Source organism: Arachis stenosperma, chromosome 9 (assembly GCF_014773155.1).
Source record: "Arachis stenosperma cultivar V10309 chromosome 9, arast.V10309.gnm1.PFL2, whole genome shotgun sequence".
Taxonomy (NCBI): domain Eukaryota; kingdom Viridiplantae; phylum Streptophyta; class Magnoliopsida; order Fabales; family Fabaceae; genus Arachis; species Arachis stenosperma.
Genome location: NC_080385.1, coordinates 103,065,363 through 103,080,702, shown reverse-complemented (window position 1 = coordinate 103,080,702; position 15,340 = coordinate 103,065,363). Strand labels below are relative to the sequence as shown.

General features: G+C 38.7%; 1 non-coding gene and 1 pseudogene across 1 annotated transcript; one reads left to right on the top strand and one right to left on the bottom strand.

Annotated features, from left to right (window-relative positions):
• Positions 1-5,163: 5,163 nt before the first annotated feature.
• On the top strand, positions 5,164-6,869 carry LOC130949775 (uncharacterized; annotated as a pseudogene).
• Positions 6,870-11,301: 4,432 nt separating this feature from the next.
• LOC130953796 (small nucleolar RNA R71) lies at positions 11,302-11,409 on the bottom strand. The gene has a single exon (XR_009075956.1). It is a non-coding gene; the product is annotated as a small nucleolar RNA R71 (small nucleolar RNA).
• Positions 11,410-15,340: the final 3,931 nt, after the last annotated feature.

Sequence of the window (15,340 nt, the reverse complement as noted above, 5' to 3'; positions counted from 1 at the left end):
TAACTAGATCATACTAAAAACTACCTAAAAACAATGCCAAAAAGCGTATAAATTATCCGCTCATCACAACACCAAACTTAAATTGTTGCTTGTCCTCAAGCAACTGAAAATAAAATAGGATAAAAAGAAGAGAATATACTATAAATTTAGAATATCAATGAATATTAGTTCTAATCAGATGAGCGGGACTTGTAGCTTTTTGCTTCTGAACAGTTTTGGCATCTCACTTTTTCCTTTGAAGTTTAGAATGATTGGCTTCTCTAGGAACTTAGAATTTCAGATAGTGTTATTGATTCTCCTAGTTAAGTATGTTGATTCTTGAACACAGCTACTTTTTGAGTCTTGGTCGTGGCCCTAAGCACTTTGTTTTCCAGTATTACCACCGGATACATAAATGCCACAGACACATAACTGGGTGAACCTTTTCAGATTGTGACTCAGCTTTGCTAGAGTCCCCAGTTAGTGGTGTCCAGAGCTCTTAAGCACACTCTTTTTCTTTGGATCTTTTTTTTTAAATATATTTCTTTTTTTTTTGCCAATTAATTTTTTTATTTTTTTTTTCACAAGCTTTTGCTTTTTCACTGCTTTTTCTTGCTTCAAGAATTAAATTTATGATTTTTCAGATTGTCAATAACATTTCTCCTTGTTCATCATTCTTTCAAGAGCCAACAATTTTAACATTCATAAATAACAAGATCAAAAGACATATGCACTGTTCAAGCATTCATTCAGAAAGCAAGAAGTATTGTCACCACATCAATATAATTAAACTAAATTCTAAGATAAATTCGAAATTCATGTACTTCTTGTTCTTTTGAATTAAAACATTTTCTTTTAAGAGAGGTGAAGGATTTATGGAATTATTCATAATCTTTAAGGCATAGTTACTACATACTAATGATCATGAAGTAGAGACACAAAATATAGATAAACATGAAGGATAAAAACCGAAAAAACAGAGAAAATAAGAACAAGGAATGAGTCCACCTGAGTGAGGGTGGCGCCTTCTTGAAGATCCAATGGTGCTTTTTGAGCTCCTTTATGTCTTTTCCTTGCTTCTGTTGCATGATCCCTAGTGATTTTGGTGTTTTTATCCTTATTTGCTCCCAATAGTTGTGTGGAGGATAATTTATCCCCTGAGGTATCTCAGGGATCTCTTGATTTGCAGTCAAATATTCTACCACTGAGCTATAAACCCTTTAGATAAGTCTTTCCATCTCCCATGACTCGGAGGTGGAAGCTTTTTGTCTTTCCTTTTTCTCTTTTTTTTTTCTTCTTTTTTTTTTTGAGGTTTCTCTGAATTGTTGATTTTTAGTTTCTCTTGACTTCCTCTTCAGAGTCCTTTCAGGTTCATGATCTTCTTCAATAAGAATGTTCTTGTCCTTACTCCTGCTCATATAGGGAAGAAGAGAACAAGAAAAGAAAGAGGAATCATCTATGTCACAGTAAAGAGGTTCCTTATTGTTAGTAGAAGAAGAAAGGAATAAAAGTGGAGAATCCAATCACAATGGTGAGGATAGAGGCAGTGATTGGAGATGAAGAGAAGTGAAGAGAAGTGTTATTAAATAAATAAAATAAATAGAAAGAGATGAGGGGGAGAGAAATTCGAAAATAATTTTGAAAAATGGGTTAGTAATTTTCGAAAATTAAAACTAAAATTTGAAACAATTACTTAATTAAAAAGAATTTTTGAAAAAGAGGGAGGTATTTTCGAAAATTAGAGAGGGAAAAGTAGTTAGGTGGTTTTGAAAAAGATAAGAAACAAACAAAAAGTTAATTAGTTAGTTGAAAAAAGATATTAAAATCAATTTTGAAAAGATAAGAAGATAAGAAGTTAGAAAAGATATTTTAAAATTTTTTTGAAAAAGATAAAATTTTGAAAAAAAATATGATATAAAAGATATGATTTAAAAAGATATGGTTTTGAAAAGATAAGATTGAAATTAGTTTTGAAAAAGATTTGAATTTTAAAATCACAATTAATGACTTGACTCACAAGAAATCACAAGATATGATTCTAGAACTTAAAATTTGAATCTTTCTTAACAAGAAAGTAACAAACTTGAAATTTTTGAATCAAAACATTAATTTTTGATGCAATTTTCGAAAATATGATGTAAAGATAAGAAAAAGATTTTGAAAATATTTTGAAAAAGATTTTTGAAATTTTCAAAAATGATGAAAAAATGGAAAAGATATGATTTTTGAAAAAGATTTTAAAAAGATAAGATTTAAAAAGATAAGATATTTTTTTGATTTTTGAATTTTTTTTGATGAGAGAGAAAAACACTAAAAATACTCAATGCATGAAAATTTTGGATCAAAACACATGATGCATGCAAGAATACTATGAATGTCAAGATGAACACCAAGAACACTTTGAAGATCATGATGAACATCAAGAACATATTTTTGAAAAATTTTCAAGAAAAGAAAACATGCAAGACACCAAACTTAGAAATTTTTCATGTTTGGACTCTATGAATGCAAGAATGCATATGAAAAATACCATACAACACAAAACAAGAAAATATGAAGATCAAACAAGAAAGTTCATCAAGAACAACTTGAAGATCATGATGAACACTATGAATGCATGAATTTTTCGAAAATTTTATGCAAGAAAAAGATGAACATGCAATTGACACCAAACTTATGACTTGACACAAGACTCAAACAAGAAACACAAAATAGTTTTTATTTTTATGATTTTCTAATTTTTTTGTATTTTATTTTTATATTTTTACGAAAACATATAGGAAAAATAAAATAAGAAATTCTAAATTTTTAATATGAATTCCAGGAATCATGCAATGTTAGTCTAAAGCTTCAGTCCAGGAATTAGACATGGCTTACTAGCCAGCCAAGCTTTTGTAAAAGCTCCGGTCCAAAACACTAGACATGGCCAATGGCCAGCCAAGCTTTAGCATACAGCTAATAATCAAATTAGCTTGCCTCTATGAAGATGGTTTTGAAGCCTCAGTCCAAAAGAATTTAGACATGGCTTTACAGCCAGCCAGGCTTCAACATGCTTCATGAAACTCTAGAATGCATATTAAAAAATTTTTTGAATAATTTTCGAAAATAGGGAGAAGATTTTGAAAAGATTTTCGAAAATTTTTTTTTAATAAAATAAAAATTACCTAATCTGAGTAACAAGTTGAACCGTCAGTTGTCCATACTCGAACAATCCCCGGCAACGGCGCCAAAAACTTGGTGGGCGAAATTGTGATTTATACTTTCACACAACTCGAATAATATTCCTCGGTAATGGCTCCAAAAACTTGGTACACAATACCATGGTCTAAAATTAACTTCACAGTCTCGCTCAACTAACCAGCAAGTGCACTGGGTCGTCCAAGTAATACCTTACGTGAGTAAGTGTCGATCCCACGGAGATTGTTGGTATGAAGCAAGCTATGGTCATCTTGTAGATCTCAGTTAGTGAGTGGAATCATAGGGTCAAATGGAATTAAATTGGATAAATAAAATAAATAAAACGGATAGAAGTACTTATGTAATTCAATGGTGGGAATTTCAGATAGGTGTATGGAGATGCTGTGCTCCTCTTGAATCTCTACTTTCCTCATTGCTTTCATCCGATCCTTCTTACTCCTTTCCATGGCAAGCTGCTTGTAGGGCATCACCGTTGTCAATGGCTACATCCCATCCTTTCAGTGAAAATGGTCCTCTGCGGCTGTCACTCACATGGCTAATCATCTGTCGGTTCTCAATCAGGTTGGAATAGAATCCATTGATTCTTTTGCGCTTGTCATCACGCCCAGCCTTCAGGAGTTTGAAGCTCGTCACAGTCATCCAATCCCAGAATCCTACTCGGAATACCATAGACAAGGTTTAGACTTTCCGGATTCTCAAGAATGCTGCCATCAATTCTAGCTTATGCCACGAAGATTCTGTTGGGGAATCTAAGAGATATGCGCCCGGCCTAAGGTAGAACGGAAGTGGTTGTCAATCACGCGCGTTCATAGGTGAGAATGATGATGAGTGTCACGGATCATCACATTCATCAAGGTGAAGTGCAACGTATATCTTGGAATAAGAATAAAAGAGAATTGAATAGAAAGTAATAGTAATTGTATTGAAACTTAAGGTACAGCAGAGCTCCACACCCTTAATCTATGGTGTGCAGAAACTCCACCGTTGAAAATACATAAGTGAAAGGTTCAGGCATGGCCGAATGGCCAGCCCCCAAAACGTGATCACAGGATTCAAAATACAATCCAGGATCAAAACCAAGATGATAATATGATAGTAAAGAGTTCTATTTATAATAAACTAGCTACTAGGGTTTACAGAAGTAAGTAATTGATGCATAAATCCACTTCTGGGGCCCACTTGGTGTATGTTTGGGCTGAGCTTGGTCTATCCACGAGCTGAAGCTTTTCTTGGAGTTGAACTCCAAGTTATAACGTGTTTTGGGCGTTCAACTCCGGATCATGACGTGTTTCTGGCGTTTAACTCCAGACAACAGCATGTACTTGGCGTTCAACGCCAAGTTACGTCATCAATTTCCGAATAAAGTATGGACTATTATATATTGATGGAAAGCTCTGGATGTCTACTTTCCAACACCGTTGAGAGCGCGCCATTTGGAGTTCTGTAGCTCCAGAAAATCCATTTTGAGTGCAGGGAGGTCAGATTCCAACAGCATCAGCAGTCCTTTTGTCAGCCCTTTTCAGAGTTTTGCTCAAGTCCCTCAATTTCAGCCAGAAATTACCTGAAATCACAGAAAAACACACAAACTCCTAGTAAAATCCAGAAATGTGAATTTAACATAAAAACTAATGAAAACATCCCTAAAAGTAACTAGATCATACTAAAAACTACCTAAAAACAATGCCAAAAAGCGTATAAATTATCCGCTCATCACCCTTATCTTCTCCGTCTTCCCTCAGCTCTCCCACCACCACATCGGCAGCTTGGTCGTTGAATACTGCCAATTTTGTAGCTCGTGCACTCCTTAAGCTCGTACCCACACACTCCCTTTCCGCAACTATTCTTCGTTGTTCACAGCTATAGTCACTTTTTTCATTAGCTTCTTCATAACAATTCAATCCAAAAGCCTCACGTCCTACTTCTTTAACTAGCACATCAAATCTATTGATACCTATTGTGATATGGACCCATTCATTAATCATATCCATGATACAAGTATCAATTTGTACTCGTCCAACACTAAAAGACATGCACGATTCTATCACTTTGTCACGACCGACTACTTCCCCCATTGGCCTCCTAACATACTAAAGGTATCTGCTGACCACGCATGTAACGGAACTCCGTAACATTCTAACCACACTCTTTGAGTTTCACATCGCTCTATCTCATCCCATCTCTATATACTATAGAAGAATTGCAAGAGACTATGCATTTTAAACATATATGCTTCTTCCGCATTCAATGCAGAATCAAAAGTCAAAAGAACTTTATATGCTCTCAATTTCCATACTTAGACAACTTGAGGCAGGTTTTTTCCAATAATCTTTTTCAAGGAACTTAAATCAATTGCCTTCGTCGTACTGCCGACCAGACTTATCTGTAGCCATTTCAGATTTTCTTTCACCACTGATACAATTATCAAAGAATAGAATGGTTTAATGTTTTGATCTGTCATGCTCATGAGACTATATTGGCTGCATTGTCTACATCTCTAGCTATATTTTATTTTTGTTATGGTTTTGGTCTACAATAAATCAGTCTTATACCATCCCTTCTAACTTGTTAACAATATATTATACTTTTACAACTCTATCATTTAGCTCATTCGTTATTTTGAAATATAAAATACTGTTCTGGTAGAGTCATCACTTGATAGAGTCGTTTCCCTTTTTGTAGCACATTAAATATCACAGACTAATAAAAACTTTTGGGACTATATTGTAACTTCCAACCTTTAGGATATTTTGACTCTATACATTGCATAAGTTACATTACTTAATTGATGGATTTCAATTTATTGTTACCAATCATATCTATTGCCAATTGCATGTCAGATCCAGATTATTAAAGGTTATGCCATATTTATTTGAGAGAGAAAGAACCATTCAGCAAATATTTAAGAAGAAGAGGTCAATCGATGCCAAATTCAAGAATGGTAGCTAAAGTTCAAATCTGTATCTATCAAGACCATAATTCATAAACTCCTTGAATCTTTTATTCAGTACCTTCTTGATGACTCTGGGACATTTTTGTTGCCTGTTTTTGTGTTGGAAGAAGATGCCTTGCCGAATAGAATTCATAATTTAGATGATGAAGATTTTCAGGTGTCAGAAGGAACTGCTGATGAAGCAGAAGAACCTTCTCCACTGCCTTCATTTTCAGAACTTGAGTTGAAAATTAAGGAATCCATTGAGTCCCTTGGGGGTGCAGTCTTCCCCAAGTTGAATTGGAGTGCCCCAAAAGATTCGGCTTGGATAAATACTTGTGGCAGCCTTCGTGGCACCTCTTTCAGTGAGATTGCACTCTTACTCCGCGCATCTGACTCATTGGTGCATGATTTGTGCCACGCTTATGACTCTTGCTGAGATAAATCTTCGTCCAAAACCTAGAGTTTTTTTCTTGCCCTTCAAAAATGGTATCCATCCCTTCAACCTGACATGGAGTTTCGTTGCTTTTTGCGAGATCGAAAATTACTTGGAATTTCTCAGCGAGAAGTTACTACCTTTTATCCTCCTTCGCTTGAAAAGAAGAGGAGCTTCCAATTGCTGATACAGGGATTTTTCAACAGTTATGTTGGAGATAGATTTGAGTCTCAAAACTACTCATTTGATGTTTATATTACAAGGGACGAGAGAGTTAAGGTCATGGACTTTAACCCTTGGGTTGCCTTTACCAGAGAAGGAACCTAGAAAGTAAAAAAAAAAGGGAACTATGTATTCTTAAAAACTATTTCGACAACTGATAACAGATGAGCAATAAACATAAAGAAGTTTAACCCCAAGTATGTTGGGTCATTTGATGTATTAGAACAAACTGAACTAGTAGTATCTCAAGTGTTTTTATTACCGTACTTTTGAACTTGTGCAATGTATTCCTTACCTCGCAGCTCTAGAAATGTATTTCTCCATGCAACTTATGTCCGAGAACCTTAACCAGTTCAATTCAAGAAGATCTAGAATTTCGAGTGACTCCAATTAGGATTGATGATGTCAACATTAAGAAACTCCGAAGATAGGAGGTCTCATTAGTGAAGGCGACATGAGAATCAAGTCAAAGAGGACAAGCATACCAGAGGATTTGAACTAGGATGAGAGAGGACTAACTGTGCTCAGTCGTAAGTAGTTAAATTTGGGAGCAAAATTCTAAAGTAGGTGGGTAAGATGTAAAACCCGCAAAATTAGTAAATAATTAGCTAATAAATTAATTATTAATCAAAAAAATTAGAAAATGGGATTCTATAGTTTAATGAGGTAGAGCAAATTAAAATAAGAATTTTGACATTAATTTTAAACAATTTAGCCCAAAATTGAGCCGAACGAACCGAACCAATCGAATTAAACCCAAACCGGACCTGTGGGCCCAACCAACTCCTTTAAGTTAATGAGCATCCGTTTATTCTTCTTCTTCTTCTTCAATGAAGAACCCGTGGAGCATACAAGGAAATGGGGGAAAGGTTCCAAACCCTTGGCATAGATTCAAACTCACGTAACTTTTAATCTGGAGCTCTGATTGATGCATCGTTTACGGCCACGCATCCACAATGACGAGCTCTACGAAGTCCGATACCTTTCAAGGAGAAAAAATCACATTCCTAGCTATTACTCTCTCTTCTTCGGTTTGAAAATGTTGAGGTTTTGAGGTATTGATATTTTGTGTAATTTTGGTGTTTAGGATCAAATTATCTTGGTGGACTTACCGAGTCTTGTCCCAATTTCCCGTTGGTAAGGTAAGAATTCTAGAACTTTAGTTAATTCCCTAATTTTGTGTGTTGGGTATTAAATTTGGATATGTTTATGTGTCGTGATGACTTGCATCATCTACCCTTTTTTCTTGCATAAAAAGGACCATAAAAGAGGCATAATCTCATTTGATCATTACAATACATGCCTTAATTGATGAATATCATAGTACATTACTTTGAAATGATTTTGTGCTGAATTTTAGGAGAAAAGGACATCAAAAATGGGAAGGAAACAACAAATCAAATGGGGCGTGTGAAGCAGGCGTACCACTTGGAACAAACGCCACAAAATTACATTGGCGTGGTACGCCAAAAGCTGGGCGTGGCACGCCTGTACAACTTTCCAGAGAGCGACAATGAAGACCATTGAAGGGGCGTGGCACGCCAGAGGCTGGGCGTGGCACGCCAATTCATCATTTAGAAGGGTTAATCACTAGGGAGTGCCACTTTGGTTCGAAGGCGTGGCACGCCAGCTCCAGAATTCACTTGGGCGTGCCACTTGAGGATCAAGGCATGGTACGCCAAGCTTAAGAGACCTACAATTAAATGGGCATGCCACTTGAGCAACATGGCATGGCACGCTGGTACAAGAATCCAGAGAGGAGGTTGAAGGCTAAATGAGGTCTGGGCGTGCCACTTGAGCAACCAGGCGTGGCACGCCAATGAACAAGAAGGCAAAGCAAAGCTGGGAGTGCCACTTGGTGTCAAAGGTGTGGCACGCCAGCCCAATAATTCCACTAAGGTGTGCCACTTGAACAACATAGGCATGGCACGCCAATGCACAAAGAAGACCCAAACCAAAGCTGGGCGTGCCACTTGAAGTCGAAGGCATGGCACGCCAGCTCACATATCTCACTTGGGCGTGCCACTTGTATGACCAGGTGTGGCATGCCAACACTCAAGGAAGCCAAGCAAAAGCTGGGTGTGCCACGTGGTATCGAAGGTGTGGCATGCCAGCAAAGGAATCTCACTTTGGCGTGCCACTTGAACGTTCAGGCGTGGCACGCCAGCTCTTGGAACCAAGGCTAGTGATGGGTGTGGCACGCCAGTCTCATGGCGTGGCACGCTGGTAGTGTTTTCCAAAGAAAGAGATAAGAAGCCAATGAACTGCGCGTGCCACTTGAACGATGAGGCGTGGCACGCCAGACCATGGGCGTGCCACGCTGGAACAAGTTTCCAGAAAGTATGAAGATGAGGAAATGGCATGGGTGTGCCACTTTGTATCGAAGGCGTGGCACGCCAGGCTACTTGAGGTTATTAAAATGGCCTGGGCGTGCCACTTTGGCTCGAAGGCGTGGCACGCCAGGTTGCAAAGGTCAATTAAAATACCCTGGGCGTGCCACTTTGGCTCGAAGCCGTGGCACGTCAGGGATGCAATGAAGGAGGGCGTTCCACTTGGATGATGAGGCGTGGCACGCCAAGCCAGAATCCAAGGAAGCATGACACGCCAGTGAAGCGCCAGTCACATGCCAGCTGGAAGATCACATTTGTTAAGTTTCTTTTCCCTCCAAATTGTAATTTTCTTTTCACTTTTGTATTTTCCTTTATTTTTCTAGACCTAGTAGTAGTATAAATATCCCTTGGAAGTATTAAAAAGGGAGATCTGAGTAGTAAGGGGATCGTGGATAGTTCTCGTTGGATTCACTTTTCACTTTTTACACTTTTTCTCTTCCACATCTTGTACTTTCTCTCTGAGCTATGAGTAGCTAAATTCCCTCTCATTGAGAGAGGGAGCTCTATTGTACTTGATGGATTAATGATAGTGAATTTCTTCTTCTCTTCATCTTCTCTTTGATTTGCTAGAAGGAATTTCGTTTTTCATGCTTAGTGTTCAATCATCTTGGAAAAGAGATTGAATACAAAATAGGTTTCATGGGAACCTTGGAAAAGGAAACATGAAACCATGCTAGAAATCCCTTCTCACACTTGAGTAGGATCTGGGTTTTGGTGCTTGGATATGGTGACATATAATCCTCCCTCTACTTGGACCTATGATGATGTGTGGTATAATTAGGAACCAATCATATCTCTCTTCATGAGCAATTAGACCAAGAAATTGGCTATCGATCAAGATCTGAGAGATTGAGTCACCAAGGGATTGGGGCTCAATCAATTATGATTGCCAAGAGGTCAATGAGTTGCATGATTGAAGATGATATAAGCTGGATTTAATTCAAAGAGACAATATCTCCTGATCTCAATGAATCCCCCTTATTCTTATCTCTCCTATTCTTTTATAGCTTTCATTTACATTATGCAAATCCCCATTCCCTGTTTACATTCTTGCCATTTCTATTTCTGCACTCTATTGCCTTTCGTTATTCATTTGCCATTTATGTTTCTGCCATTTATTATTCTGCAATCATAACTTATTCTGTTTAGCCTGACTAATTCACCAATTGATTAAAAATTACTCAAATCTACCAATCTCTATGGATACGATCCCACTTCACTTTGGGTTATTACTTGACGATAATATTGGTGCGCTTGCCAAATAGCGAATTCACCATTTTTATTGTGGGGAGTGAATTCAAACTCATCGAGTTTTATGGCGCCGTTGCCGGGGATTGGTTTGAATTTAACAATGATCAAATTGATTGGAGAACTAGATTAAGCATTTCATTCACCTTGTTGCTTTTCTTTTTTTGTGATCTTTAATTTCTTTTTCTATCCTGGTTTTTTTCTTTTTTTTTTTGGGATCATCTTAACTATTCACTGCTCATATTTTCACTCTTCTAACTGTTTGATTTATTGCATCAACCAAGCTAATCGCTAATCTTAACTGAGGCTATTTTTTTTACTTGCTCTCTACCTACTGTGTGTATGACAGGTAAAAAGGGGGAAACTTCATCCTCTTTTGATAGTAAACCTGAGAGGACCTTCCTTAGATTAATGAGGGCTAGAGGTAAAGGCATAGTTGGAGAGAAACCAGGGGAAGAAGATCTAACCACTACCATGGATGACGAAGTGCAAGACAATGTTGAAGGAGTTGCTGGCAATCATGCTGGGCAAGAGAGGAGAGTCTTAGGCTCCTACATCAACCTAAATCCAGGAAACTGTGGCAGCAGCATTCTCAAGCCACAATTCATGCTAACAACTTTGAGTTGAAACCTCAACTCATCACACTTGTCCAGAATAACTGTTCATATGGAGGAAGTTCCCAAGAAGACCCAAATCAACATCTCAACACATTCTTGAGGATATGTGATACTGTAAAGTCCAATGGGGTACACCCTGACACCTACAAGCTACTCTTGTTCCCTTTCTCACTCAGAGATAAGGCAGCAAAGTTGGAAGCATTTCACAATGAGAGCGTAACCACGTGGGAGGATGTTGTAAACAAATTTCTAGAAAGATTTTACCCTCTACAAAGGATCAACAGGCTAAGAGCTGAGGTGCAAACTTTCAGACAGCTAGATGGTGAAACACTCTATGAGGCATGGGAGAGGTTCAAGGATCTAACAAGAAAATGCCCACCGGATATGTTTAATGAATGGGTGCAACTTCACATTTTTTATGAAGGACTAACCTATGAATCAAAGAAGGTTGTGGACCACTCTTCAGGGGATTCACTCAACAAGAAGAAGACCATTGAAGAAGCCATACATGTCATTGAAACTGTAACTGAGAATGACTACTTCTATACTTCAGAAAGAGGCTAAAAGAAAGGGGTGTTGGAACTCAACTCTGTAGATGTCTTGCTGGCACAAAACAAGGTCATTGCAGCACAACTAGCAGCCTTGACCAAGAAGATAGAGAACAACCAAGTTGCAGTTATCCAAGCTCAAGCACCACCCCAAGAAGGAGATGCACTAGAAGTTGAATGTGAGCAAGCAAACTATGTGCACAACCCCTCTCGACCACCATATGACCCCAACTCCAAGACATACAACCCAGGATGGAAGAACCACTCAAACTTTGGGTGGAGAAACCAACTAAACCACAACCAAGATCATAACAAGCCATACCAATCCAATTAGTACCAAAATCACAACCCCAACCATCAATCAAACAACAACAGACACTACCACAATCCACCTAACACGTCATACCGTTCCACCCAGCAAACACAAAACAACCACCATCAAGACACATTAAGCTCAACCATACAACCATGTGAGATCAGAGGCAACTTTAAAGGAGTGGAGGCTGCAATCGCACAACTATCATCACAGATCACAGGGGCCATTTCCACCCTTTTGGAGAGACAAGCACGGGCTGAAAGGAAGATAGATGCCAATTGATGAGCGGATAATTTATACGCTTTTTGGCATTGTTTTTAATATGTTCTTAGTATGTTTTAGTTAGTTTTTATTATATTTTTATTAGTTTTTTGTTAAAATTCACTTTTCTGGACTTTACTATGAGTTTGTGTGTTTTTCTGTGATTTCAGGTATTTTCTGGCTGAAATTGAGGGACCTGAGCAAAAATCTGATTCAGAGGCTGAAAAGGACTGCAGATGCTGTTGGATTCTGACCTCCCTGCACTCGAAGTAGATTTTCTGGAGCTACAGAAGCCCAATTGGCGCGCTCTTAATTGCGTTAGAAAGTAGACATCCTGGGCTTTCCAGCAATGTATAATAGTCCATACTTTGCCCGAGATTTGATGGCTCAAACAGGCGTTCCAAGTCAGCTCAAGAATTTTGGCGTTTAACGCCGGAACTGGCACAAGAATGGGAGTTAAACGCCCAAACTGGCACAAAAGCTGGCGTTTAACTCCAAGAAAAGTCTCTACACATAAAAGCTTCAATGCTCAGCCCAAGCACACACCAAGTGGGCCCGGAAGTGGATTTTTATGTCATTTACTCATCTTTGTAAACCCTAGGCTACTAGTTCTTTACAAATAGGACCTTTTACTATTGTATTTTCATCTTGGTTCTTCTGGTTACCTTTCTGGGGCCGAAGCCAATGATCACTATTATCACTTATGTATTTTCAACGGTGGAGTTTCTACACACCATAGATTAAGGTGTGGAGCTCTGCTGTACCTCGAGTATTAATGCAATTACTATTGTTCTTCTATTCAATTCGGCTTATTCTTGTTCTAAGATATCACTTGTTCCTCAACTTGATGAATGTGATGATCCGTGACACTCATCATCATTCTCACCTATGAATGTGTGCCTGACAACCACCTCCGTTCTACCTTAGATTGAGTGGATATCTCTTGGATCCCTTAATCGGAATCTTCGTGGTATAAGCTAGAATTGATGGCGGCATTCAAGAGAATCCGGAAGGTTTAAACCTTGTCTGTGGTATTCTGAGTAGGATTCAAGGATTGAATGACTGTGACGAGCTTCAAACTCCTGAAGGCTGGGCGTTAGTGACAGACACAAAAGAATTAATGGATTCTATTCCAACCTGATTGAGAACCGACAGATGATTAGCCGTGCTGTGACAGAGCGCGTTGAACATTTTCACTGAGAGGATGGGACTATAGCCACTGACAACGGTGATGCCCAACATACAACTTGCCATGGAAAGGAGTAAGAAGGATTGGATGAAGACAGTAGAAAAGCAGAGAGACAGAAGGAACAAAGCATCTCCATACGCTTATCTGAAATTCTCACCAATGAATTACATAAGTATCTCTATCTTTATTTTATGCTTTATTCATAAATCATCCATAACCATTTGAATCTGCCTGACTGAGATTTACAAGATGACCATAGCTTGCTTCATACCAACAATCTCCGTGGGATCGATCCTTACTCGCGTAAGGTTTATTACTTGGACGACCTAGTGCACTTGCTGGTTAGTTGTGCGAAGTTGTGATAAAGAGTTGAGATTGCAATTGAGCGTACCATGTTGATGGTGCCATTGATGATCACAATTTCGTGCACCACCAATCAAGAAGAATATAGATCAAATCTGAAAAATTAAGGCGCAGCAATCTCAAATCTGGAAGCACAAGTGGTGATTTTATCTAAGCAAATCCCAATGCCTACACACATATTTCCCAGTGACACCATGGCCAACCCAAGAGGGGAATGCAAGGCCATCACACTTAGAAATGGAAAAGTGGTAGAAGAGGCAACCCCAAGCTAAGAAAATCATGAAAAGAAAGCTACAGAAAAGCCTGAAAATAAGAAAGAAGAAGATACCCCTGGCCCATCTTCACCGAAGCCAGTCTTGAAGCCTTATGTGCCAAAGACACCTTATCCACAAAGGCTAAGGAAGGATGGGAAGAATGGCTAGTTTTTTAGATTCTTAGAGATCTTCAAAAAGCTCCAAATCAATATACCATTTGCTGAAGCACTAGAGAAAATGCCCCTCTACGCTAACTTCTTGAAGGAACTAACGACAAGAAAAAGAAACTGGGGAGAAAAGGAGACTGTAGTGCTACCTGAGGAGTGTAGTGCTATCATACAAAAGAAACTTCCCTAGAAAACAAAAGACCCAAGAAGCTTCCAAATCCCCTGCATCATAGGGGATATCAATATTGAGAAAGCCTTATGCGACTTGGGAGCTAGCATCAATCTCATGTCCTTGAACATGATGAGGAGGATGAGAATTGAGGAAGCCAAACCAACAAGAATGGCACTCCAACTGGCTGACATAACATTCAAGTTCCCACATGGGGTAGTGGAAGATTTATTGGTAAAAGTAGGAAAATTCATTTTTCCAGCTGACTTTGTTGTGCTGGATATGGAAGAAGAGGCTAACACTTCAATTATCCTATGAAGGCCATTCTTAGCTACTGCTGGAGCCATCATTGACGTGCAAAAAGGGGAACTAGTCTTGAGATTGCATAAAGAAAAGATGGTTTTCAATGTCTTCAAGGCAATGAGTTACCCCAAGGAATCCTAGGAGAATGCATGAGGTAGACACCATGGAATAGATAGTTCAAGGGGTTTTGAAAGAAGAGCAATGTGAAGGGACTATGGAATTGGAGCAGCAAACACCAAGTGGAGAACTACAACAAGAAACCATGGAGAGTTCAATCATGACAAACCACAAAGACAGCAAGGAAGGAGAGGCACCAAAACTAGAGCTGAAAACCTTACCATCAAACTTGAAATATGCATATTTGGGTGACAACAAGACTTACCCAGTGATTATCAACTCAAGCTTGAGTGAGGAACAAGAAGTGGAACTTATCCAAGTGCTGAAACAACACAAAGATGCTATAGGCTGGACGCTTGCAGACTTAAAGGGGATCAGTCCTTCAATGTACATGCACAAGATCCTACTTGAGGAGGGTGATAAGCCCTCAAGACAACAACAAAGAAGGCTGAACCCAACTATTGAAGTGGTCCAGAAAGAGGTGTTGAAGTTGTGGCAAGCTGGGATGATCTACCCCATCTAAAACAGCCATTGGGTGAGCCATGTGTAAGTAGTCCCTAAGAAATGAGGGGTTACTGTTGTACCAAATGAGAAGAATGAGCTGATACCAACAAGAACAGTGACTGGCTGGCGC